We start from the raw sequence: 9,141 nt of genomic DNA, 5'->3' as shown, positions 1-9,141 counted from the left end.
TAGGCAAAATTATTTCTTCTGGTTGGATGGGAATTCCCCTCATGCTACCACCACCCCCAAGAGGATGTTCATGCTTGCAGGCATTTTCCATTTACAGGTGGCATTTTAACACTTTAATCTCTGATCCTTTTTTACACTCACATTGTTCCACAGCTCCTGCCCCAGAGCCTTGGGAGCTGGACTTCTCCTCTCCCCCCTCCAGGTAGGATCTCTGGTTTGGTTCCGAAATCGCAGCCCAGCTGCCTTCCTTCCCTCAGCATGTCCAGGAGAGGCTGGCAATAGACAGGGTCAGTTTTCCAACTTGCCCTTTAGCTGGGCTTCTGAGCTGACAATCCAACCAGCTCCAAACAGGGGTTTCTGTTTGATGTGATTTTCAGCAGAGATGGTCTTGATGGATGTCTTGGGGGTGGGGCAGGGGTGTCTCCCAATTAGAGTTGAGTGACCCCCAGGGTGTTATCAGTTATGCTTGACTAGGTCCAGGTGGCAGTTCTGGTCAGGCCATCCCTAAACTGCCCAGGACTACCAAGGTCATTCCTTCCCATGCAGTGTCCGGGTCCTGGTGTTGGTGGGGTCCCGCCTGACTACTCTGTGTTTTCTGACCCCCAGTCAGTCTGATTTTGGCAAACTGGTGAGTTTCCCTGACCAGGAAGGACGTTGCACTTTGAGATAGAGCAAGGGAAGGTAGGGTGGCTGATCCTAAGAACTGTGCATGGACTCTTGTTCGCCTTATGGGCACACTTCCTTCGGCATGGCCACATTCCCACCATTGGGGCAGGATTCTTTTCTTTTACTATGATTGTTGTGTGTATGTGTGTGTGTGAGAGCACCAAGAGGAGCTTTGGGGTTGTTTGAGAAGACCTGAGAGGTTCCAAGGGGCACTGACTGCTCTAGGGCCCAACAGTTCTCTCCTGGCCAGTCCTTTCTTTGGATTATTTTTTTGGGGGGATGTTTAAGAGCTTGTCTTGCCCCAGGAGAGCTGGGTTGGTCCCTGGTCCCTAGCACCTGAGGGACACTTTTATCCCTTTCAGCCTAGGATGTGGGTCAGAGTGAGAACACTTAACCTCATATGTGTCGGGCTCTGGGTTCGGCTCCCTGAAATCCACCATGCCAGAGTCCCTCACGAAATTAAAAAATGTCCTTTTCAGTGATTTTCTCAGTGATCAGTGTTTGTGGTTTGATTTTATTTCTTTTGTCTCTATTTTAGAATTTATTTCCTTTGTTCAATTGAGACAAGTTTGCTGATTTAACAAGAGCAAAAAATTCTAGGTTCCCCCCAACCTAAAAAGTGGAACCAGATGATTTCTTATAAGTGCCTTTGCAATTCAGGATGGAAACTTTAGACCTTCCTAATATGGTCAAAATGAAACCTCTCATCTCCTGCCCTCTGCAAATTCCCCTGTATAAAACATTTATTTAAAAATTTTTCTCATTAAAAAATGATTTTTTTATTTTTGAAAACTCTCCTGCCAAAAGCAATGTTTTAAAAGAGAAATTAGTGTCCTCTTATTTTCTATTGCTTATTTTGAATATCATGAGGACTTCTGTGGCTGTGATCATAAATGTAAATTTCTAGATTGCAATTGGTTGGGTTCCAGAGACATCTCTGTATGGCACTAATCCATTTTGGGATTCCATTGGGAGTCTCTTGGCCAGGGATGTTGCTATGCTAAAATGGCGCCCGGAGGCAAATTGTGGGCATGACAGCCAATCTTCTGGGCAGGCGGGAACTCCGGGAGGTACAGCCCAGGTCTTCTGCCGCCATGGAGCCTGGAGATTTAGTCCTAGAACCCGCATACCTGGGCCTTGCGTGTGGAAGCTCTTGGTCACCGGGATTCCATCTGGAGTAGGCGGGGAAACTGCACCTGTTCCATCTGGGGTGCCCTGTTGATATTGGCTCAATAAAAGACCTGGAGAGATCTTCAGGGCTGTGGTATCTTCTGGGACTCACTGCTATGTCTCTGGCCAGGGCTGTTGGTACACTAAGATGGTGCCTGGAGGCAAATTTGGCATGACAGCCAGTCTTCTGGGTGGGCGGGGACCTGGGGAAGGTAAAGCACTTATTTTAAGAGAAAATATTTTTTCTCCTTAAAAAATGATTTTTTTTCCTTTTTGGAAACTCTCGTGCCAGAAGCAGTATTTTAAATAGAAAATAGTGTCGTCTTCTGGGGTCACACCAAGTGGCGCCTGGGTGATGGTGGTGGGAGTCATGAGGAACCCAGGGTCATGAACTGGGGGTCCAGCAGGGGTAGAGCAATCCCTGCTCCTGACCACTCTCTATCTCCCCACCCCTAATAGGTCTATTTCCAGCAAATTGTTGAGTTTCTCTGGCCATGAGGGAAGTTTCTCTTTGAGATGGAGCAGCTGAAGTTAGGACTGCTGGTGCTTAGAACTAAACAGGGACTGTGTTCCCAGTGCAGGGCACAATCCCCTCTGTAATAGCAACATCCCCATTAGAGGTAAAGGATTCCTTTCTTTTATTATGATTGTGTGTGGTGGGGGACACCTGCCTTCAGAACTGTTCCAGAAGACCTCAGGGGTGCCAAGGGGCACTGACTGCTCGCTGGCCAGGCACTTATCTCCTAGCCCATCCTTTCTTTTCCTTTCTTTTCTTTCCTTTTTACCTTCCCCCTTCTTTTTAAACAAAGGGGAACACTTTCATTCTTTTGAACCTGGAATGTGGCTCTGAGGGAGAACACTTAATCTTTTATTGGTCAGGCTCTGGGTTAAGCTTTCTGAATGGTCACCATGCCAGAGCACCTTATTAATAAACAAATTAAATGTCCTGTTCAGTAGTTTTCTCACCTATTGGTGTTGTTTGTTTGTTTTCATTTCTTTTAGGTGAATTTAATTTTTTTTTTATTTTTTGAAGTAAAGTTTCTTTTTATTTCTTTTTATTTTATTTTTCCATTTCTTTAATGAATCACCATGAAATACAATTACAGCCTTAGAAACTTATATGATTACATTTTAGTTATACAATGATTAAGTTCCCATTCCTCCACCACTGTCCATTCTCCACCACCCATGTTCCCAGTATCCCTTCCACCACCCTTATGTGATTTTCAGAATTTTATTATTTTCCTTGGTTTAATTAAGTCAAATTGGCTGGTTTAACACTAGCAAAAACTAATGCTAGGTTCCCCTCTTAAAATGTGGAACTAGATTTTTTTGGTAAATGCCTTTATTACTCATAATGGAAACAGAAATAGTCTTTCTAAAATTATAAAGGGAAACCACTCATCTCCTGCTCTTTGGAAAGTCTCCTATGGGAATAAAATATTTCAAAGCAAAAAAATTTTCCTTTTGAAAATATTCATATTTAATAATGGTGGTGGAATGATGCAATGGTGGTGGAATTGGTGTTGGAATATTGAATGCAATAAGTTGTGAACAACTACAGAAAAATTATTTGATTTTAAAAATGTCTATTTTTCTTTTTGGCTTGGGGGCCACACACTGCAGTACTCAGGGATTCCTCCTGGCTCTAACTCAGAAATCACTCCTGGTGGTGCTCAGGGGACCTTGTGGAATGCCTTGGATTGAATCTGGTTTAGCCACATGCAAGGAAAGGTTCTTACTTTCTATGATATCTCTCTGGTTCCCCTAAAAGTATTACTGTAATTTATTTTTCAACCCCCACCCGCAGAGCTCAGACTTATTTCTGGTTCTGCAATTAGTTAGGGCTCAGGGGACTATATATAATGCTGGGGATAAAACCTGGATTCAGATTCACTTTACTCCATTGTCAAATTGTCCAGCTCCTCATCATCGGAATCTATTCATCTTTATTTTACTTCATTTTACTCAACACCTCCTGCCCCATTCCAATACTTTCTGTCTTGGCACTATCTCATTATTAATGTCCAAAGCTCTTGGAGTTATTTGGAGAGGGATCGGTGCCCATCCAGTGGTGCTCTGGGTCCAGTCCCTGCTGGGTGGTGCTTGGGGGACTCCTCAGGGCTCAAAACCCGAATTTTCACACATTTAAAACTCACTCTGGCTTTTTTCTTCGACTGCACGAGCATGATCCCAGAGGCCAGCTAAACTACTTTGGGCAACAGCAGCTTTGTGCAGAAATGTCTCTAGACTGTGAACTGAGCCACTGCCCCATGATGCACCAGGAGGGAAGGGTTTTTCCCTCTTGACTCTTCCTTTTTGGGCACAGCATGGTAACCACCATTTTATGAACACAAAAAGGAGGTACGAGCCTGCAGCAACCAGACGCTCAGGAGATCCTGGGATGGGGGTGGTACTGGCCCCCGCCCTCCGCCGAGATTTAAGCGCAGCAGCAACACATGTGCGGCCTTTCCGAGGATGTACGAGCATGATCCCAGAGGCCAGCTAAACTACTTTGGGCAAGAGCAGCTTCGTGCAGAAATGTCTCTAGACTGTGAACTGAGCCACTGTCCCATGATGCACCAGGAGGGGAAGAGTTTCTCTCTCTCGGCTTTTCCATTTTATGAGCACCACGAGAGGGAAGTAAAAGCTTGCAGTGATGCAATTTCTGGGGGAAATTTCCCTGGATTTAGTTACTAAAATACAGAAATCCAAAACTGCGCGGCCGCGACAGCCGAGACCTCATATCTCTTAATTGTCAGCAATGGAAAACATTATCAAATGGTTCCATTTCAACAGGTCTGACTTTGGGGGGGGAAAGTCCAAACAATAATAGTGAGTTTTTTTTTTTGAAATATTGAGTGTAATCAAAGTAAAGTGGAATCTATCAGCTACACAGGCTGGGGAGCGGTGGGGGTGGGGGAGGTATACTGGGGCTCCTGGTGGTGGAATATGTGCACTGGTGAAGGGATGGGTGTTGAGCATTGTATAACTGAGACTTAAGCCTGAAATCTCTGTAACTTTCCACATGGTGATTCAATAAAAAAAAAATTAAACAACAACAACAACAACAACAAACTCACTCTGCCCCTTTAAGCACTGTTCATTCTCCTACAGATTTTCTACTGCCTGGACTCTAAGGACTCAGCAGGGTCTTTGGGGGCTTGGGCTGGTCAACTGGGCCTTAAGGTTTCTGACAGGCCTCTGGCAGCTGGGGGGCCGCTGTGCTTTCTCTCAGCAGCAATTTGTCCACTGGCCCAGCAGGCGAGGTCTTCGTGGGCACCTGCCTCCTTCCCCAGAACCTCCCTCCACACACACAAAACATAGAAGACAGCCTCTCGCAGCCCCCTGAAAGTCCCAGTCCCTATGCCCTAGGCCAGTCCTTAGAGGGGGAGGAACTGCCATTTGCAGGGGGCCATCGCTTTTAGCAGCAGCGCCAGATGGTTTGGACATCACCCCGGCGCCCGAGTCCAGTTTTCTCACTTGTGGGCTGAATAACTTGACATAGGCTTCATTTTCTGGTTTGGAGCACAGTGCTTTTCCTGACCTGTCATTTTTCAGACTAGCATCAAAGTGACTCACAGAAAGCTAAAGTCCCCTTGGCCCTTTTGACGGTCAAGCATCAATTCCTTCCACAGGTTTGTGCCCGCTGGGTGGATCTTGTGCTCATTCCTCCTGGCTCCTCTTGTGCTCAAAACTCTTTTCTCCAGTATGTTATTGACTGCAATTCAAGGCAGGTGCCTACCTGTTCTATTGTCTCTCCAGTCTCAAAAGTACCTTCCCCTCCTCCACACCCACCACTTGTACCCCCACCCCTACCCCCACTTTTCTTGGGTTATAGCCTGCCTGCTGTGCTCATCCTGATCTGCTTTGGTGTCTGTCCAGGCTTGCAGGGGGCGGGGGGTACAAGGCACATCTCAGTCTTACCCCTGGAGCTATCTTTATCCCCAATAAAAGCACCTTAACCCTCTAGGGCTGGAGAGACAGGACAGTGGATAGGGAATCTTGCGGGAGGCTTACCAGCTGGATCCCCAGGCACTCCCATGTGGTCCCCCCAATCCACACTCCCTGCCAGGGGTGATCCAGAACACAGGAGTTAGCCATGAGCACCTCTAGGTGAGGAACAAAAAAACAGAACTGAAAAAACAGAAAGTGGCCTAACCCTCCAAAAAAAGGGGAACTGAGAATAGGTACTTTTTCTGGTTCCGTTGGTTTGGGTTTTTGCTTTTTATATTTGATGGAGCACTGTATTACAACATGTCTAGAAAACTGTACATAATCAATAAATGTTAACTACAATGTTAGAATATTTTCACAATTACATTGTTATATCTATATTGAGGTCTAAGATGTTTGGGAGTTCAGTGCAACTTGGAGCTCCTTGCTAGATTCACTTTCATTGCTGTGGTTTCTGGCATCCACCACCACCTTTCTTCCTTTCCCTGCAGGGATGTGTGCATATGTGTCTCCAGTATCTAACAGGGTTTAATGTATGCAAATCATGTACTTTTGTGCTTTCCACTGAACTCTACATTGAGCACTCTCTCCCTCCCTCTATATCTATATCTTTATCTACATATATATGTAGATATATATAGAGAGACAGTGGGAGCTAGGGCTACACCCCTGGTTCTCAGGACTTCCTCCAGGCTTTGTGATCTAGGATCACTCCTGGCAGCACGAGAGACTATACATGTGCCTGAAATTGAATCTCTTCTGGTCAGGTGTAGGGCAAATGCCAGACCTGCTGGACTATTGCTCTGGCCATACCTTTCACAATTGTGTTCTTGTTTTGTTGTTGAGTTATTTGAGTTCTATTTATGCCTTAGATATTAAGCTCTTCTCAGCTATGTTACATGAACATACTTCCTCCCATTTATTGATTGCTTTTATTTTTCTGCTAAGGTTTTCTTCAGCTGCAATAGCTTGTATTTTTTAAAAATTTATTTATTTATTTTTTTAAGGGTACAGTTACAGATTTATACATGTTTGTGCTCATGTTTTCCCCATACAAAGTTCAAGAACCCATCCCTTCACCAGTGCCCATTCTCTACCACTAGTAAACCCAACATCCCTCCCCCCCTCCCCAGTCCCGTCTCCCCCCACCCCACACTGCCACTATGGCGGGCTATTCCCTTTTGTTCTCTCTCTCTGATTAGGTGTTGTGGTTTGCAATAAAGGTGTTGCGTGGCCATTGCGTTCAGTCTCTAGTCTACATTCGGCACACATCACCCTTCCCCCGCATGACCTCCAACCACATTTTACTTGGTGTTCCCTTCTTTGAGTTGCCTAGAATGAGAGATCAGCCTCCAAGCCACGGAGTCAACCCCCTGGTATATATTTATCCTATTCTTGGGTGTTAGTCTCCTAGTCTATTATTCTATATTCCACAGATGAGTGCAATCTTTTTATGTCTGTCTCTCTCTTTCTGACTCATTTCACTTAGCATGATACTTTCCAGGCTGATCCACTTATATGCAAACTTCATGACCTCATTTTTTCTAACAGAATAGCTTGCATTTTGATTAGTCCCAATCAACTATTTTTGCTTTCTCCAACCTAGCCCCTGGAGTTTGGACTCTAAAGGCACCTTTGAAGCTGATGTCACACATCAGATCATTTCATCTGTGGTCTTCTGTTTGATGGTTTCAAGTCTTAACGCCCAAGTATTTTTTCTTCAGTGATTTACTGAGTTAGAGTGATTCATTGAGTTAGCGTGTAATCCACTTTCTCTTGGGCACTGCATGCTAGGGCCTGGGTGCTGTAATTTTGCCAGTGCCATTAGTGGGAGTCATCAACATAGAATAACTTTTCTTCTCTTTTTCTATACATTCTTTAGATTTTACTTAATTTTTTAGGTTTTGGGGCTGTACATAGGAGTCCTGGGGTTAACTTCAGTGTCCACACTCAGAATCACTCCTGGCAAGCTCATGAAGCCATATGGAATGCTGGGGTTGGAACCCAGTTGGCCATGTAGAAGGCAAGAGCCCTTCTCTGTGTACTATCTCTCAGGACCCTCTTGTCTATATATATTAATAATGTTTTACAGTTTTTCCTTGCAACTCTTTGAGCTCAGATCAATCTCTGGTATCATTATGGTTCCCTGAAAACCACCAGGAATAAGCCTGCACATTGGCACCCATGTCCCCCCACCAAAAAAAAATTCAAATAAAATATAGAGAGTAGTCCCTCTTCTTCCACACTTATAGCCAAAACAGTCATGGAAATAAAAGCTTTTTTTGGGGGGGGGTCACACCCAGTGATGCACACGGGTCACTCCTGGCTCTGTACTCAGGAATTTTCTCCTGTGCTCCAGCCCCCAATAAAGGCTTTTGAAAGTCTTTTTTTCTTTCCTTTTTTTTTTTTTTTTGCTTTTTGGGTCATACCCGGCGATGAACAGGGGTCACTCCTAGCTCTGCACTCAGGAATTACCCCTTGTGGTGCTCAGGGGACCATATGGGATGCTGGGAATAGAACCCGGGTTGGCCGAGTGCAAGGCAAACGCCTACCTGCTGTGCTATCGCTCCAGCCCCAAGGCTTTTTAAAATCTTTCTTCCCCCCATCCCCCTTGTTTTTAACTTTTTGTTTCTTGGGTCACACCCAGCAGTGCTCAGGTTTTACTCCTGGCTCTATACTCAGAGATTGTTCCCGGCAAGGCTCTGGGAACTATAGGAAATACCAAGGCTCAAACCCAGGTTGGCAGCATGCAAGGCAAACACCCTACTATACTATGGCTCCGGTCCATTTTTCTTCAAATTTAAACTATATTTTTAAGCTAAAGTAACCCAAACTGTATACTACTGGAGAAAAGCAAACTGTCATATCAATAAAAAAAATTGAGAGCTCAGAGACAGCACCTCACCCATATGGACAGGTAATATTTGAACAGAACCTTGGACAAAGGAGGTACATGTATGTGTTTGTTTGATTTTTATGGCCACCCTGGGCAGAGCTCAGGGAATACTCCTGGCTCTGGTCTCAGGAATCCCTCCTTGGGGCACCACCTGGGGTGCTGAGGTAACCCTGGGCCAGTCCTGAGACAGGCAGAGGCCCTAACCTCTGTGCTATTGCTCTGGCCACCAAAAGTTACATACATGAAATGGAGCATGAAAAGCCTTATCAGGAGATGATGCTGGGAAAACTGCTTAGCCATATGCATCCCCTTCTCCCGCCACCTCAAATAAAAAAAAAGTGAGAGAGAAATTAGATTCCTATCTCACATCATCACACCATACTCAATATCCTCTATAGGGCTCTTGGGGTTAGAGTTCTATCCCCGTCACCATGATACAGACCTTTGAGCAC

The sequence above is a fragment of the Sorex araneus genome, chromosome 1, assembly GCF_027595985.1.
Source record: "Sorex araneus isolate mSorAra2 chromosome 1, mSorAra2.pri, whole genome shotgun sequence".
NCBI classification, from domain to species: domain Eukaryota; kingdom Metazoa; phylum Chordata; class Mammalia; order Eulipotyphla; family Soricidae; genus Sorex; species Sorex araneus.
The sequence above is the reverse complement of the archived record's forward strand: the minus strand, read 5'-3'. Positions refer to the sequence as shown.